The 16799-nt window shown below is 47.3% G+C and overlaps 1 protein-coding gene across 5 annotated transcripts in view; it reads left to right on the top strand.

Moving 5' to 3' along the window:
- Window positions 1-16799, top strand: part of SEMA4D (semaphorin 4D) — a 125725-nt gene that overhangs the window by 7933 nt on the left and 100993 nt on the right. Inside the window, exon 1 of one of the 5 annotated variants that reach the window (XM_060409035.1) lies at window positions 15823-16311. The exons of the other annotated variants lie outside the window; for them this stretch is intronic. The gene's annotated coding sequence lies outside the window, so the exon portion shown is untranslated. Of the gene's footprint in view, window positions 1-15822; window positions 16312-16799 lie in introns of those variants that run through there. 5 annotated transcript variants of the gene reach the window in all.

Here is a 16799-nt window from a genome sequence, read left to right as displayed (position 1 = left end):
ACTTTCACTTCCAAGGTTGGGCTAAGCACAGCCTTTGGTTGGGAGGTGTACCCTGAGGGGCAGACAGGAGAGCTTCTCTCTGGATGCCGATTAGACTTAGGGTGCTTGCCTGTAGAAACAGTGTTTCGTTAACCAGTTTAACTGAGGTATAATTACATACAATAAAAGGCACTGTTCAGTGAGTATTGACTAAGGTATCCAGTTATGCAGCTGCTACCATGATGTGATGGAGGCCAACAGTGGATGAACTCTGCAGGTGAGGTGCACCTCGCGCATTCACGCACCTACTGTCCCTGGCTGCTGTCTGGCTGCTGTAGCAGTTGAGCAGTTGCAACAGAGATTGTTTAGCCTATGAACTGTCCCCAAACTCCCTGTTGTTTCTTTGCACTCAACCCTCCACCCAGGCAATCGCTGAGCTGTCGAGATTAGACTATTAGATTTGTTTCTTGAAGAGTTTCAGAAAGGAAGCAGGTATTGACGATTTCTTGTCTTCTTTCCCTTGGCACATCTTTGAGATTCTTGGGTTTTGCTGTGTGTTGTACTTTATGTCTTTTATTGCTGAACCCTGTTTTGTCACGTGGGTGTGCCATGATTTATTGATTTATTCACCTGCCGGTGGATGTTTGGATTGCTTCCTGTTCGAGATTATTATGAATAAAAGTGCCGCAAGCTACAGTGCAACACAAAAGGAAGAACAGCCAGTTAAAACATGAACGAAGATATCTCCAGAGAAGACAGACAAATGACAAATAAGCACATGGAAAGATGCTCCACATCATTAGTCAGTAGGGAAGTGCAAGACCAAACCGCAGTGAGATACTATTTCCCTCTTACCAGAATGACTTTAATTTAAAAAAAAAAAAAAAGGAAAACAGTAAGTGTTGGTGAGCATATGGAAAAGGTGTATGTTTCATACGTTACTTTGAGAATGTAAAATGGTGCAGCAATTTGGAAAATAATTTAGGGATTCTTCCAAAAGTTAAACACAGAAATGTCATGTGACCCAGCAGTCCGACTCATGGGTAAATACACAAAAGAATTGAAAATAGATGTCCCAACAAAAACTTGTCCACAACTGTTCATAGCAGCGCTAATTCACAATTTGGGAAACAACTCAAATCCTATCAGTGGATGAATGAATAAATAAATGTGGTCCATCCAGGCAATGGAATATTACTTGGCCATTAAAGAAATGAAGTACTGACATGTGCTCCAACATGGATGACCCTTAAAAACATTTTGCTAAGTAAAAATAGTCAGACACAAAAGTGCATTGTATGATTCCATTTATACGAAATGTCCGGAATAGGCAGATCTATTGAGATGAAACAAAGCAAGCTGGTGCTTGCCAGGGCTTGGGGAAGGGGAGAATGAGAGTGACTGCTTAATATGTATGGGGTTTCCTTTGGAGGTGATGAAAATGATTTGGAACTAGAGAGTGGTGATGCTTACGTATGCTTTAAAATGGTTTAAATGGTAAATTTTATGTTATATGTATTTTACGGCTATAAAAAAAGGATGTAAAAAATGCTGTATTCATTTGTATGCACATCTGAGAGTGGACATGCGTTTTCATTTTTCTTGAGTAACTACTTACCCAGTAGAATTGTGAGGCTGTGTGGTAAGTGTATCTTTATAAGAAACTGGCAAACTGTTTTCCAACGTGGTTGTATCGTTTTACATCCCTCCTGCTAATGTGGGAGCAGGTATTTCACATCCTTGCCAACACTTGTGGTCGTCAGTCTTTTTAAATTTAGTTACTCTAGTGGGAGTTGTGCTCTATCATAGATGTTCTAGTTGAGTATCTTTTCCTATATTTATTAGCTCTTTTAGGTTTTTGTTAAAATCTTCTGCTGACTTTTTAGTTGGGCTATTTATCTCTTATATTTGAGTTTTTAAGCATTCTTTATGTATTCTGGATTCAGTTTCTTTGTTAGATACTTGTATTGCAAATATTTTTTTCTCTGTGGCTTACCTTTCTATTTGATTAATGATATCACTCAAAGGGCAGACATTTTTAGTTTTAAGTCCATTTATATCAATTGTCTTTAGCTAGTGGTTTGTGCTTTTTGTGTCCTGTTTAAGAAACTTTGTCTCACCCATCATCATAAAGATTTTCTTCTGTTTTCTTCTGAAGGCATTATGGTCTTAGCTTTTATCTACTATCTGTTTTGAGTTGCCTTTTAACTGGAAACAGTTTAGGATTGAGGTTTATTGTTTTGAGTGCGTATACCTGGTTGATCCCGCATGTTTGAAGAGAAATTGAGAATCTGTGTGGCTTTGTTTCAGGACTCAGTTCCAGTCCATTTTGGCTTATTCACCATTGGCCTGAAAACTACCCTGTCTTCATGACTGTTGTTTTACAGTAATTCTTGAAGTCGTGTAGTGAACCTTCCAGTTGTGGTTCATTTTCAAAACTATGTTATCTAGTCTAGATCCTTTGCATTTCCATATAAGTTTAGAATCAGCTTGCCAGTTTCTAAAAAAAAAACGCCTGCTTGAATTTTGACTGGGATTGCATTAACTCCTTAGGTCAACTTGAGGGATATTGGCATTTTTACAATATTGAGTCTCAGCCAGTGGTCATGGACTGTCTCTCCATCTGTGTCCACCTTCCTTCATTTCTCTTAGTAGTGATTTGTAGTAGTCAGTATAGGTCTTATATGTGTTTTATCACATTTATTCGTATTTGTGATTTTAAATGTTACAAATGGGTTTTAACATTTTTAATTTTCCAATTTATTTCTATTTTTGGAATATTGTATGGTTGGATGGCATCACCGACTCGATGGACATGAGTTCGAGCAAGTTCCGGGAGCTGGTGAGGGACAGGGAAGCCCGACTTGCTGCAGTCCAAGGAGTTGCCGAGTCACGCATGACTGAGTGACTCAACTGAATGGAACTGTTACTGTATAGAAATGCTGTTGATTTTTATATTGTTTATTTATCTTGTGACCTTTCTAAATTCACTTACTTGTTTCAGTAGCTTTTTTGTAGTCCTTTAAGATTTTTACACGAAGATAATCCTGACAGTTATAAATAGGAACCATTTTACTTCTGTCTTTTCAGTTTAAATGCTTTTTATTTCTTTTTCTTCCTGTATTCCATTGTCTAGGATGTTCAGTGCAGTGTTTAACAGAAATGGTGACGATGGATACTCAGCTGTTCCCAATCTTAGGAAGAAGGAACTCAGTATCTTTTCATTGAATATGATATTAGGTGAAGATTTTATGTAAATGCATTTTTTGAGGTTGAGGGAATTTTCTAGTTTGCATAGAGTTTTTATCGTTAGTGGCTGTTCAATTTTGTTGTATGCTTTTTCTGTATCTGTTGAGATGATCATATGGTTTTTCCTCTTTTTTGTGATAAATATGGTGAATTACAGTAGTTGATTTTTGAATGTTAGACAATATTTCATCCCTGGCACAAACCCCAGTTGGTCATGATATTATTATCTCTTTTTGGTATTACTAGATTCAATTTGCTACAATTTTGTTAAGAATATTTAGAACTATATTGATGAGGGATATTGTAATCTTTTCTTATAATCCTTCTGTCTGGTTTCTGTATCAGGGTAATGCTGGCCTCACACAATAATTTGGGAAGTGTTTCCTCTTTATTTATTATTGAGAGTTTGTGTAGGACTGGCATTGTTTCTTCCTTAAACATTTAACAAGATTTATTAGTTAAGCTGTCCTGGATTTCCTTTATGAATTCGGTTCATTGACATAGAGCTATGAAGACTTTCTGTTTCTTCTTGAGTCAGTCCTGGTGATCTGTGTGTTTCAAGGAATCTGCCCATTTCACTTAAGTTGTCAAAGTTGGTGGCATAAGGTTGTTTATAATATTCCCCTATTATTATTTTAATACCTTGGGATTTGCATGGTTTTCCCTTTTTCATTTCTGAGCCTGGGATTCTTGAAAAAATGAAGCAGAACAAAACCCCCATGCCTGTCCCCACACCCGCCCAGTTACAACAGAATCTCCTGGGATGGGAGGGAGGGTGTGGATGTGTGGTTTTGACAGCTGTTCAGGTAATTCTTGTGCAGCCAGAATTGAGAGCCTTTGACGCAGAGGAAGGAGGGATAATCTTTACTTACTGGTGGTCTGGGCAGGCCTCCCAGAAGCGGGGAGAAGGAGGATCTGAAAGAGCGGAGGACACAAGGCCCTTGTCTCAACACAGGGTCTGTATGGAGAACACGAGGCCAGTGGCCTTGATGGGGCTTTGAGTTTGGTGTGGACCCTGGGCGGACCTGCAGGTATGGAGGGCATTCTGTACATGCCAGATTTTGGAGCCAGTGAAAAATAGGAAGGAAAGCAGCTGACCAGGAGACAAGGAATGCCAGGCCACATAGCATAGACTTCCTTCTCTGCAGGGTTGTTGTTTGTTTTAAAGTGAGATTTACTGAGGGATAATTTGCATTCAATCCTTAAGGAAATCAACCCTGAATATTCATTGGAAGGACTGATGCTGAAGCTGAAGCTCCAATACTTTGGCCACGTGATGAGAACAGGAAAAGACTTTGATGCGGGGAAAGATTGAGGGCAGGAGGACAGAGGATGAGATGGTTGGATGGCATCCCTGACTCAATGGACATGAGTTTGAACAAACTCTAGGAGATGGTGAAGGACAGGGAAGCCTAGAGTGCCGCAGTCCTCATGGTTGCAAAGAGTTGGACACTACTGAGTGACTGAACAACGGGGACAATTTGCGTTCAGCAAAATGCACCCATTTTCATGTCCTGTTCTATGAGTTTTGAAACATAGTCATGTAACAATCACCAGATCAAAATACAGAAAATCCTGTAACTCCATAGATTTCCTTGTGTCCTTCCGGAATCAGATCCTTCCCCACCCCACCTACTCCCAGCACCCACGAATCTGTTTTCCATCCTTTAAGGCTTCTCTAGGATGATGTATAAGCGGAGTCACACACTGTACAGCCTCTGGGTCCAGCTTCTTTCACTCTGCCTAATTTTGCAGGGGTTTGAGCAGTAACTGATGTGATCAGAATCACGGTGAGTGCTGACTCTGACACCTGATTTATGAATCAGAAAGATGAGGATGAAGACAGGGAGGCCATTACGGGAAAGAGTGACATAGCGATATTCATGGTGATCTCATTGTCAAGGACCTGCCGCCAGCCGTCTATCCCTGTCTCGTGGTGTTCTAACCACAGCCTATCAGGTTGGGAGAGTCCTTCTGTCTTTTACAGCTGAGGATGTTGAAAGCGGAGTAACCAAGAAATGGTGGACCCAGGATGTGAACACGGGGCTGTGGCTTGAAGCCTGCAGGGAGGGGTACTTGCCAGACACAGTATCTGATGCACACACTGAGGGGTGCCCATTGGTTGAGGTATTTAAAAAATGTTAAGGATACCTGTACCCTCAGCCATTGCAGTTCATTGTCTGGAAATTTATGCCGAGGACTCATGGTTGCGAAGAAGCGTTTATTAGAAAGGGTGTCAGGTGTTGATAAACAGAAAACCCAGATACCAGCTGAAAGCCACTGACAGATGGTCAGAGATGAGGAGATACAGTTAGGCTAGCCAACCTCTAAAAATAATAGTATAAAATATGACTAATTTGATGTATCACATCAAGTACTAGGAACTATTCCTAAACTGGGACGTACAGTGAGGACCCATAATTTGTCTAGAAAGCATTAGGCAGACTGTGTCCAGAAGGGAGGGTCACATAGTTCATCGATGATGTGGTTTTTGTTTTCTCCTGGGTGCTTGTCTGCATGACTCCAGTTTTCTGCAGCAATAAAGGAAAAATGGAAAAAACACAACTGTAGATCACACGCGCACACACGCACGTCATATGCCTTGAGAGTCTGACACACTTTTCATAGACCTGTTATACCTGCCTTGTTTAAAAAGCGGGTGGGAGTTCTTTCTGTTGCTCTTTTAAATGGGAAACATACGCTGGCCTGTCCAGAGTGAGAGGAGCTGCTTGCGTGAGAGTGTGTGGCCACCATGAGCCCTGCACCGGGGGTGGGCCCACTGCCCTCCTCCGTGCCCGGCTCCAGCAAGAGCCTGCTCTGATGGGCGGCCCGGGTTTGACCGAGAGTCAGCCTTGTGTCGTGTGTGTGTGTGGCCTCAGCAAGGCCTGACCATTCATGAGTGGGGTCAGCAGCAGCTGGGAGCTATGGGATTACAAAATGAGGTGACAAGTGAAATATCCCTTCTTGGTTATCTTTGAACTGGGATGCTGATAGATTTCAGTGTCATACTTAAAACTAAGCTTCAGAGAGGTTTCAGTACTTATCTAATGTTGCTGAAAACATTTTATTAGAATATTAAAACTTAATGGCTGCTTTCGGACCCTGAGGGCAGCTCACAGTAAGACACGCATTTATCTGTAAGGCAGTGAACCTGCTTATGTGTGTGTACATATGCATGCACACACGTTTATGTATACATACACACACCCGCACTTAAAATCAAAGTTTCTCAGAAGAGCACTCACCCCTAACCACATATGATACTCTCTGGTATTTTGTTCCGTTGCATCTTGTTAAAAACTGTGTTTGCACCCCCCAGATTGAAAAATACCGAACCCCATTTTGTCATCTGGCCTTCTGTGTGACTGCATGAACATTTTAAACTTTCGGTGTTAAGCAAACATGTGAGGACTTTGTATTGTCATTTTATTTTCCATATCGACTACTGGCTGTGGTGGCCTCTTCTTTGGTTTCTCTGAGTCTGGCGCTGAGCACAGGTTGGAGCCTGGAGCAGAGGGGTGCCCCCCCCCAGCTGCCCATCCCCAGTTGCCTGGGGAATGCATGCTCAAAGGCCTCACATGGCAGGGGGAGGGGAGAGCCAGGAAACTGGGTCAAAGCAGAGCCCCTGAGCCTCGGAAGTGGATCACTGGCGGGTCTTTGAAACCTGAGGGACTAGCTTGGGTTTCAAATGTGGGCTCCCTTGGCCCTCCCTGGAGGCATGGCCCCCCTCCTTTATGTTTATATGCTCTCCCGCTTAGTGGACAGGACCACCAACAGAGCAAGGCTTGGTTTTCCCTGGCAACCCAGGAGGGGATGGGAACACGATTTTTAAAGTAGATGCTGAGGGCCTGGAGAGCAGGCCCTGGGAGACGCAGGTCCCCACGGGTCTGCAGTGATGGCTCTGTGGCCTCCTGAGCTGGTGGACGCAGACTTTGCATCCTGGGACGAGAACACCACTTACAGTGAGTGGAAAGGGCAGACATCCGCTTCGAAAACAAATGAGACCCGGAACACACACACAGTCTCCTCTCTTCCTGGGAGAGGACGCAGCATGTGCACACACCAGCTCTTTCCGAAGGCCCAGACTTCTGCTAAGATGTTGTGTGTCAGGACTATTTTCAGGCCTTTTCTAGCATTTATGCTGCGGTCCCTAAAGACCGAAAAACTTTCCCAAGCACAGCTCCTTTCATTAGCCACACCAGGTGCCAGTCTCTCCAGCCTGCTGGCCGGGAGCTTGGGGAGCCGTGGTGTGGCTTCTGTTACCCAGAGTGATCTGCATGAGCTTGGCAGCGGCTGTTAGCTGCACCAGCTGAGAACGGCTGGGCGCTTCCCAGAGCAGCCGGAGCTTGTCCCAGCCTGGCCTGCGCTTCCCTTTGCTCTTTGTGCCGTGCCTGTTTGCTCAGAGCTGAAGGGGGATGGGTCTGCTGAAGGAAACGTGCTCTTAGGGCTGTGGGGTCATGGTCATTTTCTGCCCCGGCGAGTGCCCTTGTGTGTTCCTGGGCCAATCCTGGTGTCCTGAGGCATCTGCTCTCTAGGAGAGTGGCCCCAACAGCAGTAGCCGACGGACCAGGGCATGCATCCTCTGAATGCTGGGGCCAGGGCCAGCTTGTTGGGGTTGGGTCCCCCGGGAAAGGCCACCTGACTCCAGGCTGACCTCTTCCGTGGCCACCCACCACTGGTTGCTCAGCAGTGGGTCCCCTCACCCAGCTCAGTGTAGCCTCTCTTCTTTTCCCATCTTGAAATGCAAGGGAAGATCACCCACAAAACGGCAGCAGCAGAAGGTCCAGCCTGCCCGCCCTTCTCTATTTTCATCTTCCCATTTTCCTTCCTCCTTCTTTGGTGAGACGTTTGCACTTTTACAGTAATGTGCATGTGACCTTGCTTTGCTCACCAATGTAGCCCGACTGTGAGGCTCCCAGAGCACTAGCAGGCCCTTCTGGCACTCCACCCCAAGGATGCTGTCCCCACTGAGCGCAGCAGAGGTGTGTTCTGGCTGGGTTTGACTTGCATACACTGGATCCTGCAGTGCACGCATGGATGTCCCTCGGCTCCTGTGAGTGGCCTTGGGCCCCGCTGCACGCCCCGGGCTCTTTCCTCATCCCAGCTCTCCAGCATCCATCTGGGGCGCGCGCCGCAGTTCATGCACTCACTCTGCTGTTGGCTTGGGCCATTATGAGTATGGTTTGTAAACATTCTTGTCCCTTTATTCTCCATTGAGGATGCCAGGGGTCCTCAATTATCTGTACTTCCACTTCCCAGGGCAGCTTGCCTCCATCTGTAACAGGGCTCCTGGAATTGGGGTCTCAGACTTAACATGCTGGCACCCCTGGCTCCAGCTTGCTCCAAGCCCCTCCCCCACCAGGAGCTGTACCCCCCCACCCTGGGAAGGGCTTTGGGCCTCCCCTGCCCCTGCTGCCATCTAGCCCCTTGGGGTCTCTCCAGCTGCACCCTGCTCCTTGCTACCCTCTGCTTCCCCCAATCTGGTGGGCTCAGCAAGGCCTGGTGGAAAGCTCCCTGGTCATGAAAACGTGGTGGCTCTTCTCCGCTCCACAGTTCTGTCTCGCTGTACTGTACCCTGTCACTCAGCCGTGCTGCTGTGCACACCTTCAGTACGCAGGGGACATGTGTGTCCCGGGCACCAAGTGTGCAGCAGGGCATGGGGATGAGGGAGAGCCCATAGCATGTGGTGCCTCCAGCTGAACTACAGTGACCAGGGATGTGTGCCACCAGGAAGGGAAAGTTGGGGGTGGGTGTTGACCAGCAAGGATGAGCTTAAGGGGTCTAAGTCAGGAACTCTGAGCTGAAACTCAGGGACAGCAGGAAATAGCCAAACCTGAGTTGAGAGAAAAGCTGTGGCAGTTTAAACAAAGCATGTGGCTGTAAATGCATTAACACTGCTGTCACTGAGATGTGGTGGTGTCTGCCTTCCCTTGAGACTGCTTGGATCTTGGAGCCCTGAGATGCTAAGTAAAGGGAATGACCCTCGTGCTGTGAGGAAGCCCAACCCCGCAAGGCCATGTAGCACTGGGCCTGCAGTGGACAGCCTCCTCGCCAGGCCCTGACTTGGGAGAGGAGTGGCCTTTACATGATCTCAGCCCTTGGCATCAGGACCCCTGCAGGGGCCTTAGACTTTGCGATAAGTGTCCTGCTGGGGCCCGTCAGGACTCCTGGCCCAAGGACTGTAAGCGTGGGGAACTATCTTGGGCCACCAAGTCCAGGGTGGTTTGTTACATGCAGCAGTGGCTAGAACAGAGCGGTGGCTCCCCCAGAGAGTGGGTGGGGCCTTGGGGAGAAGTGGGAGTAGTTCTGGACCCAGGTGCTGGGTGGGAGGGTGGGGTGTGAATCAACAGGTGCGACAGTGGTAATTACTTGAGTTTGCATCCTACACTTTTCATTGTGTAGCCGGGAGGCCTTCTGCCTTCTCCTTAGCTGACCATGAAGGAAACATGCTTACGCCTCCTCGAATCATGATGTACACGCATGTTTCCTAGGGTCGCCATAAGAAAACTTCACAAAGTGAGTGGCTTAGGCAACAGAAATTTATCCTCTCCCAGTTCTGGAGACCAGGAGTCCAAAATCAAGGTTTTGGCAGGGCCGTGCTCCTCCTGAATGCTCTAGGATAGGACCCTTCCTGCCTCTTCCAGCTTCTCTTGGCTCCAGGTGTCCCTGGGCTTGTGGCCACATCCCTCCAGGGCCTGCCTCCATCTTCAGGTGGCCTTCTTTTTTGTGTCTCCCCTCCACGATGCTCTCACAGGGGCCTTTGTCAGTGGGTTTAGGGCCCATCCGGCTGACCTAGGATGATGGCATCTTAACTCTGTGATCCGAATGACATCTGCAAAGTCCCTTTTTCCAAATAACATCACTTCTCAGGCTCTGAGTGAACGTTCTTTCTTGCCTCCTATAGTGCATGAGAAGGCAAGAGAAGAACCGAGAAGTGGGGCCAGGAGGAGGCGGGTGGCCTGGTGGGGTGGGGACTGGCTTTGTGGCCAGCTGCAGGGAGGAGGGTGTGGGCTGGGGCTGGCAGGCACTCACCTTCTCCAGGATATAGTTCATCGAGGCTTTATCAGCAGGAAAATGGAAACCGCGGCCACTTTCTGACTTTGTGGGAAGTTATCAAAATGAGAGTGTGGTGGAAACTCACTGCTTTGTTAAATAATTTTGCATTGACTCAGAAGGGAAACAGGAAAGGGCCTTCTATCTTTTTATGTGAGTTTTTATCTCTTGCTTGTGGGACCTTTCTTTTAAGTAGCTTTTCTACAAAAATACCCGTTGAATCTTTAGTGTGAACAGGAAGTCAGATATGCTGACTAACTTTTCCTTTATTTTAATGGCATTTCTATTGTTTTGAAAATGAAGAAAGAAAACAAAGAGTATAAGCTACTTCCTCGTGCCCAAGGTACGTCTTCTCTGTGCCATTTGTGTGCGTGCACACACACACACACACACACACACACATGCATGTACACACGTGTACACATACATAGGACATTTATGTAGATGGTGGTTTCCCAAGGATGTGTTCGCACCTTAGAAGGTTTTGCAACTTGCTTTTTTCACTTAGCACTAGACATGTGTGCTCGGCACTGCCCTGTGAAGCCTTGCATGACTCTGTGAGGGCCGTGTGCCTGTGTCCCTCACCCGGTGGTGGAAATTTAGGTATCTCTCTTGTCTGTCACATCCTTGACAGTTTTTCTTGGGGTACCCCCGTGAGTACTTATATAGCAGTCTATCCTCTGGAGAAGGGAATGGCAACCCACTCCAGTTTTCTTGCCTGGAGAATTCCATGAACAGAGGAGCCTGGTGGGCTCTAGGCTATGGGGTCGCAAGGAGTTGGACACGACTAAGTGACTAACACACACACCCACCCACCCTACCACCCACCCGCACACACACACACACACACTCTCCATTGAGTATTTGGGTAGGAGTCTTAAAACTGAAATATTTGAGTCAGAGGGTGTATGTATTTTTAATTTTGACTGAAGTCGGCTGGGCTGTCTGCCAGGACAGTATTGTGCCCCTCAAGCTCACAAGAGCCTTTCTTCTCCCTCACCCACCCAGAGCATTTCTGGTGTGTGTAGTCCTGACTACTGTGATCATGAAAAGGGAAAGTCATGGATCTCTGACCCCATCGCTTGTTTGTGATTTATTGGTTGTTTGCATTTTCTCCTTGAAACACCTGACCTTGGTCTTCACCTACTTTAATAAAAATTGAGTTGTTTCCCTTTCACTGATTTAATTGATTTGGGGAATTTCTTTCATTTCAGAGTATTCTGGGGGAAAAAAATAAAAGCCTGTTTGAAAGCATTTTATCCATAAACTTTTTAGTAGTTACAGATGAACTTTGACTGGAGACCCATGGGACCATCACCTGCTTTTTTGATTAATCTGGGGTATCCTGAGGGGTCCAAGCCTTTCATGTCCATTGCTGTGGGACAGGCATCAATCAGCTTTGACTGCGCCAGCTTGGCTACCTGCCACAGGACAAACAGTGGCATCCATCAATGCTGCTACTGCTCGACTGCTTCAGTTGTGTCTGATTCTTTGTGCCCCCATGGACTATAACCTGCCAGGCTCCTCTGTCCATGAGATTCTCCAGGCAAGAATGCTGAGTGGGTTGCCAAGCCCTCCTGCAGGGGGATCTTCCCCACCCAGGGATTGAATCCGTGTTTCTTATGTCTCCTGCATTGCAGGCAGATTCTTTACCGCTGAGCCACCAGGGAAGCCCGTCGCCCATGAATAAGTGGAAAGGAAAGTGAAGTCGCTCAGTCGTGTCCGACTCTTTGTGACCCCATGGACTGTAGCCTACCAGGCTCCTCCGTCCATGAGATTTTCCAGGCAAGAGTACTGGAGTGGGGTGCCATTTCCTTCTCCAGTGGATCTTCCCAACCCAGGGATGCAACCCAGGTCTCCTGCATTGTAGACAGACGCTTTACCATCTGAGCCTCCAGGGAAGTCCATGAATGGTGGGGCCCAAAAGAAATTGGTGATATTTGTAATTGGATGTGTGTGTGTGTGTGTGCACGCGTGTGCATGTATTCCTGAAAAATCCTGCACAGTAGAACTGGAGGACTGCATTCCAAAAGCTTTCCATGGATTTAGGAGTTCCTGCCCACTTGGCGGCTTGTAGGACTAGTTTTCCATACATCATCTTGATTGTATTTTTAGTCAAATGATAAAACTCACCATCCCCCTCCCCACACACACACCTTCCACGCCTCTTGCTTACAAGTGACAGTTCATCTCAGTGTCATAAGTAACGTAGCATGTTTTCCTAGCAGGCAGTTAGGTACCCCAGCCAGATGCTGGGCTGTGTGTCCTTGATGATTCTCACACATGGCTTTCACTGGACCCTTCACAGGGTGCTGTGTGCTCATGGGGGGTCTTCTCTCCACTGTAAGGTTCTGCTCCAGAGTGGGGTGGCCCCGGGTGGGTGCTATCTCAGAAGCTATGTTCCTAATTATATCAGTCAGGGTTTTCCAGGGAAACAGAACCAATGGAGTATGGGGTGGGGGAGAAGGGAGGGAGGGGTTATTTTAAGGACTTGGTCACTTGACTGGGGAGGCTGGCAGGTCTGAAACCTGCAAGGTGAGCTGGAGGCAGAATTCCTCTTTCTTAGGGGGAGATCAGTATTTTTCCTATCAAGGCCATCAACATATTGGATGAGACCCACCCTCATCATAGAGGGTTATCTGCTTTACTCAAGGCTTCCTTGGTGACTCAGACAGTAAAGAATCTGCTTGCAATGCAGGAGACCCAGGTTCGCTCCCTGGGTCAGGAAGATCCCCTGGCAGAGGGAATGGCAACCCACTCCAGTGTTCTTTCCTGGTGAATTCCATGGACAGAGGAGCCTGGGGGTGACTGCAGGCTATGGGGTTGCAAAGAATCGGACAGGACTGAGCAACCAACACTTTCACTTTCTGCTTTACTCAAAGTCTACCAACTTAAATGGTGATGTGATTCAAAACATTCCTTCACAGAAGCCTCTGGAATAGTTTGATCATTTATCTGGACATCATGGCCCAGCCAAGTTGACATGTAAACTTAATCATCCTGATCAACACCCCAAGTGCCTCAACCCCTTGGTGGGTTAGGTGTGTGAGCTTGTTTAGGATGTTTAAGGATGAGGGGTGACCTGCTCTGCATGCAGGCAGGGCTTGTGTCTCGTCTCCAGAGGCCATGGAGCCTGGCATCAGTGTGGAGGAAGGTGACGTTTCTTGTATTCTGATGGCATGGGGGGCGTGGCTCTGGCCTTGTGTGGGCTGAGCCCCATGCTTGCTAACTTGTGGCCTCGTTGGGATTGTGCCTTCATTCCAGCACCTCTGTCCCCACACTTAGGGCTGAGCGAGCTCCTCAGTGCCTCTGGGGTTGTTGCTTGCCGTCCCCTTTCTATGAAATGCTTCATTTCCTGGCATGGACACAGTGGAAGTATTTATTAGCTGAGAGGCTCGGTGCTCTGCATCCTGATATTTTCTTTTGCTGGCAGAAACCTTTGTTCAGTGCATAGTCTGGTCATCCTGTCCTGCCCTCCGTGTCGCTGAAGTTGACCTGTCCGCCTGGCATGCTCTTATCAAGGCTCTTGGGCCGTCCTGTTAATTGGACGATAAATAATCACAGTGAGACAGAAGAAAAGCACAGTGGTGTCCTGGGGCAGGTTTGGCCTAGTCCTCAGGTTTGCATGGCCTTGGAAGTGACTTGCTTGGTGGATAAAGGGAGGGAGGCAGACAGGAGCACTGCAGGGTTCCCTTAATGAAGGAGGGTCTTTTTTGTTTCCATTAGGTGTGGTGTTTGAGGCTAGTGAATGAATGAATGGGAGAGTGGGCTGGTCCCAGAGGTTGGAAGGGATTAGGGTGGCAGGTGGGTGCCCGAGGGGCACAGGTGCCAGACCTGCACCCCAGGCTCAGGGGGCAGTTTGTTGTTCAGTTGCTCAGTTGTGTCCAACTCTTTGTGACCCCATGGACTGCAGCGTGCCGGGCTTCCCTATCCTTCGCCATCTCCCAGAGCTTGCTCAGACTCTTGTCCGTTGAGTCATTGATGCCATCCAACCATCTTGTCCTTTGTCATCCCTCTCTCTTCTCGCCCTCAGTCTTGACCAGCATCAGGGTCTTTTCCGATGAGTTGACTCCTTGCAAAAGGTGGCCAAAGTGTTGGAGCTTCAGCTTCAGCATCAGTCCTTCCAATGAATATTAAGGGTTGATTTCCCCTAGGATTGACTAATTTGATCTCCTTGCAGTCCAAGGGACTCTCAAGAGTCTTATCCAACACCACACTTCGAAAGCATTAATTCTTTGGCGCTCAGCCTTCTTTATGGTCCAACTCTCATATCTGTACATGCAGCAGAAGGGAGTGTCAGTTCTGAGCCTGGCATCGGCATGTCTGGTGCCTTCCCCGATGCTGAGGCTCAGAGAGGGACGTCACTAGGATTTTGGGAACCTGCAGCCTCTCCTTGTTTCTGGGTGTGTGGGGCACAGTGTACTGCTCCCAGACCTCTCCCAGACCGCTCCCAGCTTCCAAGGAAGCCCCTCTGGTCACGTTATTTCTTAGAAGACCATGGCCTGCCTGGCAGCCAGGGGCATGCCTGAGGGTGCGGCCGCTCTGTGCTCAGGGGCTGGCAGGGCCTTTGTGGTGCCCCGAGGATGACCCTCTCCCATCTGGGAGGCCAGCTGCAGTGCTGGAGAGCTGGCCCTGGAGATGCCCTATGACAACAGCGAGTGCCAGAGCTGTGCGGCAGCTCCAGGCCCTACCCTGTCCCCACTCCCAGGCTCCAAAGCACCAGCTGCTTATCTTGAAAGTACCTTCTGGAACTTCCTTGGTTGGCCCAGTGGTGTGTCTGGAGTCTCCACACCTGGGACCCCTGTGGGGCATCCCCAGTGACAGCCCTGAGACCCGATTGCTGTCTTAACACACTTGCAGAAATGATAGCCAGGAGGGGGGAGGGGGGGGGGAGAGAGAGAGAGAGAGAGAGAGAGAGAGAGAGAGAGAGAGAGAGACTGTGTGTGTGTCGGGAAAGCCCATGCCAGGAAAAAGCATTCTTTCTGCCTTTTTTCTCTTCTTTGAGGAAAGCATGTCTGTAGGAAGAGGGTTGGGAAACAGCCATTTGATCATTTTTTAATTTTTCAGCCCTACCCTCAGTCAGAATGTTCTTGAAACCGTAAAGCCTGAAAGAGATAATGAAGTATCTGTAGTTTATGATCCACGCGTGCTGAAGGTTGTGTTCTGTGGGGAAGTTTAACGGTTAGAGGCTTAACCACAGAGAAAGAGAAACTAATTTAAACACAGTTTACAGAGATTATGTACTGGGCTCTTTCATCTGTGTACACAAGGGAATATTGTTAGAAATTAAGAACTTGGAAACATTCAAATTGGTTTTTATTTTATTTGTCCAGCATAATCTTTGTGGTGTTTTATTTGGATCAAAATGCCAATGATTTCTTGACTTAATCATCAACACAGAGTTTAAATGAAAGTTAATTACCATTTGAAAGCTTGTGATACATAGAGCTGCGTAAATGACTCAGATGGTGTTTATTTCTGGTGTTTATTGATGCCAGGTGTTTAGAAGCTGTAATTTGCATTTGGACATCAGTGGGGTTCAGTCTGTTGGCAGCCGGTGGGAGTGGCGGAAGGCCTCTACCTAGAAGCTGCAGAGCTTTTCTGGCTGGAACTTTTCTGAAATGGAGTAGCATGGAGTGCACAGTACAACTGCTGGGGACCCAGAAACACTGTCGTGGGGCTATAAGTCCCTTCTCTTTCTGCCTGCTTGATTTCAAAGAGGAGACGAGGAACAAGGCCCAAACTTCTGTCACTGACTAATCAGGCCAGAGTCTCCTAGGCCTCTGTTACATGCCTGTCTGTTCAAAGTTCTGGTCTGCCCAGGTATGGCTGAACATGCAAAATGCTTCTTCAGACTGTGGATGTATTTTACCAGTTTTCTGGTTGCCTCTTGTGGGAAGTAAAAGCATAATACTTTGAAAGTCCAAAGGATTGGACAGGTTGACTCAGGGTCTCTGTCTGGTCCATGATCACGGTATGAACAGACCCTGTCCCACGGGCGATGGAGCCTGCGTGCACGGTTCATGTAGGGTAAGTCTGGAAGCCGCAAGCCAAACCAAACAGCACACATCTGCAGAGAGCGATCGCAGTTAAAACTTCCTGCCTTTAGAACTCTTTTATTTCCATACAAGTACACCTTTGTAAATCTCCTTTTCTGATAAAAGTGTTTTAAAGTGAAAGTTTCGCTCTGTTGTGCAGCCATCACCACCCTCCACGCCCAGAACATTTCCATTTTCCGAAACTGAAACTCCCCAACCCCCGCCCCCAGCACCCACCATTCTACTTCTGTCTCTACTTCTGTCTGTCTGCTATCTCTTCTGTCACTATACTAGGCACCTCAGACAAATGGAATTATATAGATTATTGCCCCTTTGTATCTGGCTAAGAGTAAAGGTGTTTTTAAAAACATTTGAGTCAAATCAGTGTAGTTCTTTTACTCTTTTTCCTTCATATTTTACATCATTTTATGGTGAAAATGGTTATTTTGGCATACAGTTCTGTGAGTTTAAATGCATGTA

The sequence above is a fragment of the Ovis aries genome, chromosome 2, assembly GCF_016772045.2.
Source record: "Ovis aries strain OAR_USU_Benz2616 breed Rambouillet chromosome 2, ARS-UI_Ramb_v3.0, whole genome shotgun sequence".
In the NCBI taxonomy this organism is placed as follows: Eukaryota; Metazoa; Chordata; class Mammalia; order Artiodactyla; family Bovidae; genus Ovis; species Ovis aries.
The sequence above is the reverse complement of the archived record's forward strand: the minus strand, read 5'-3'. Positions and strand labels throughout refer to the sequence as shown.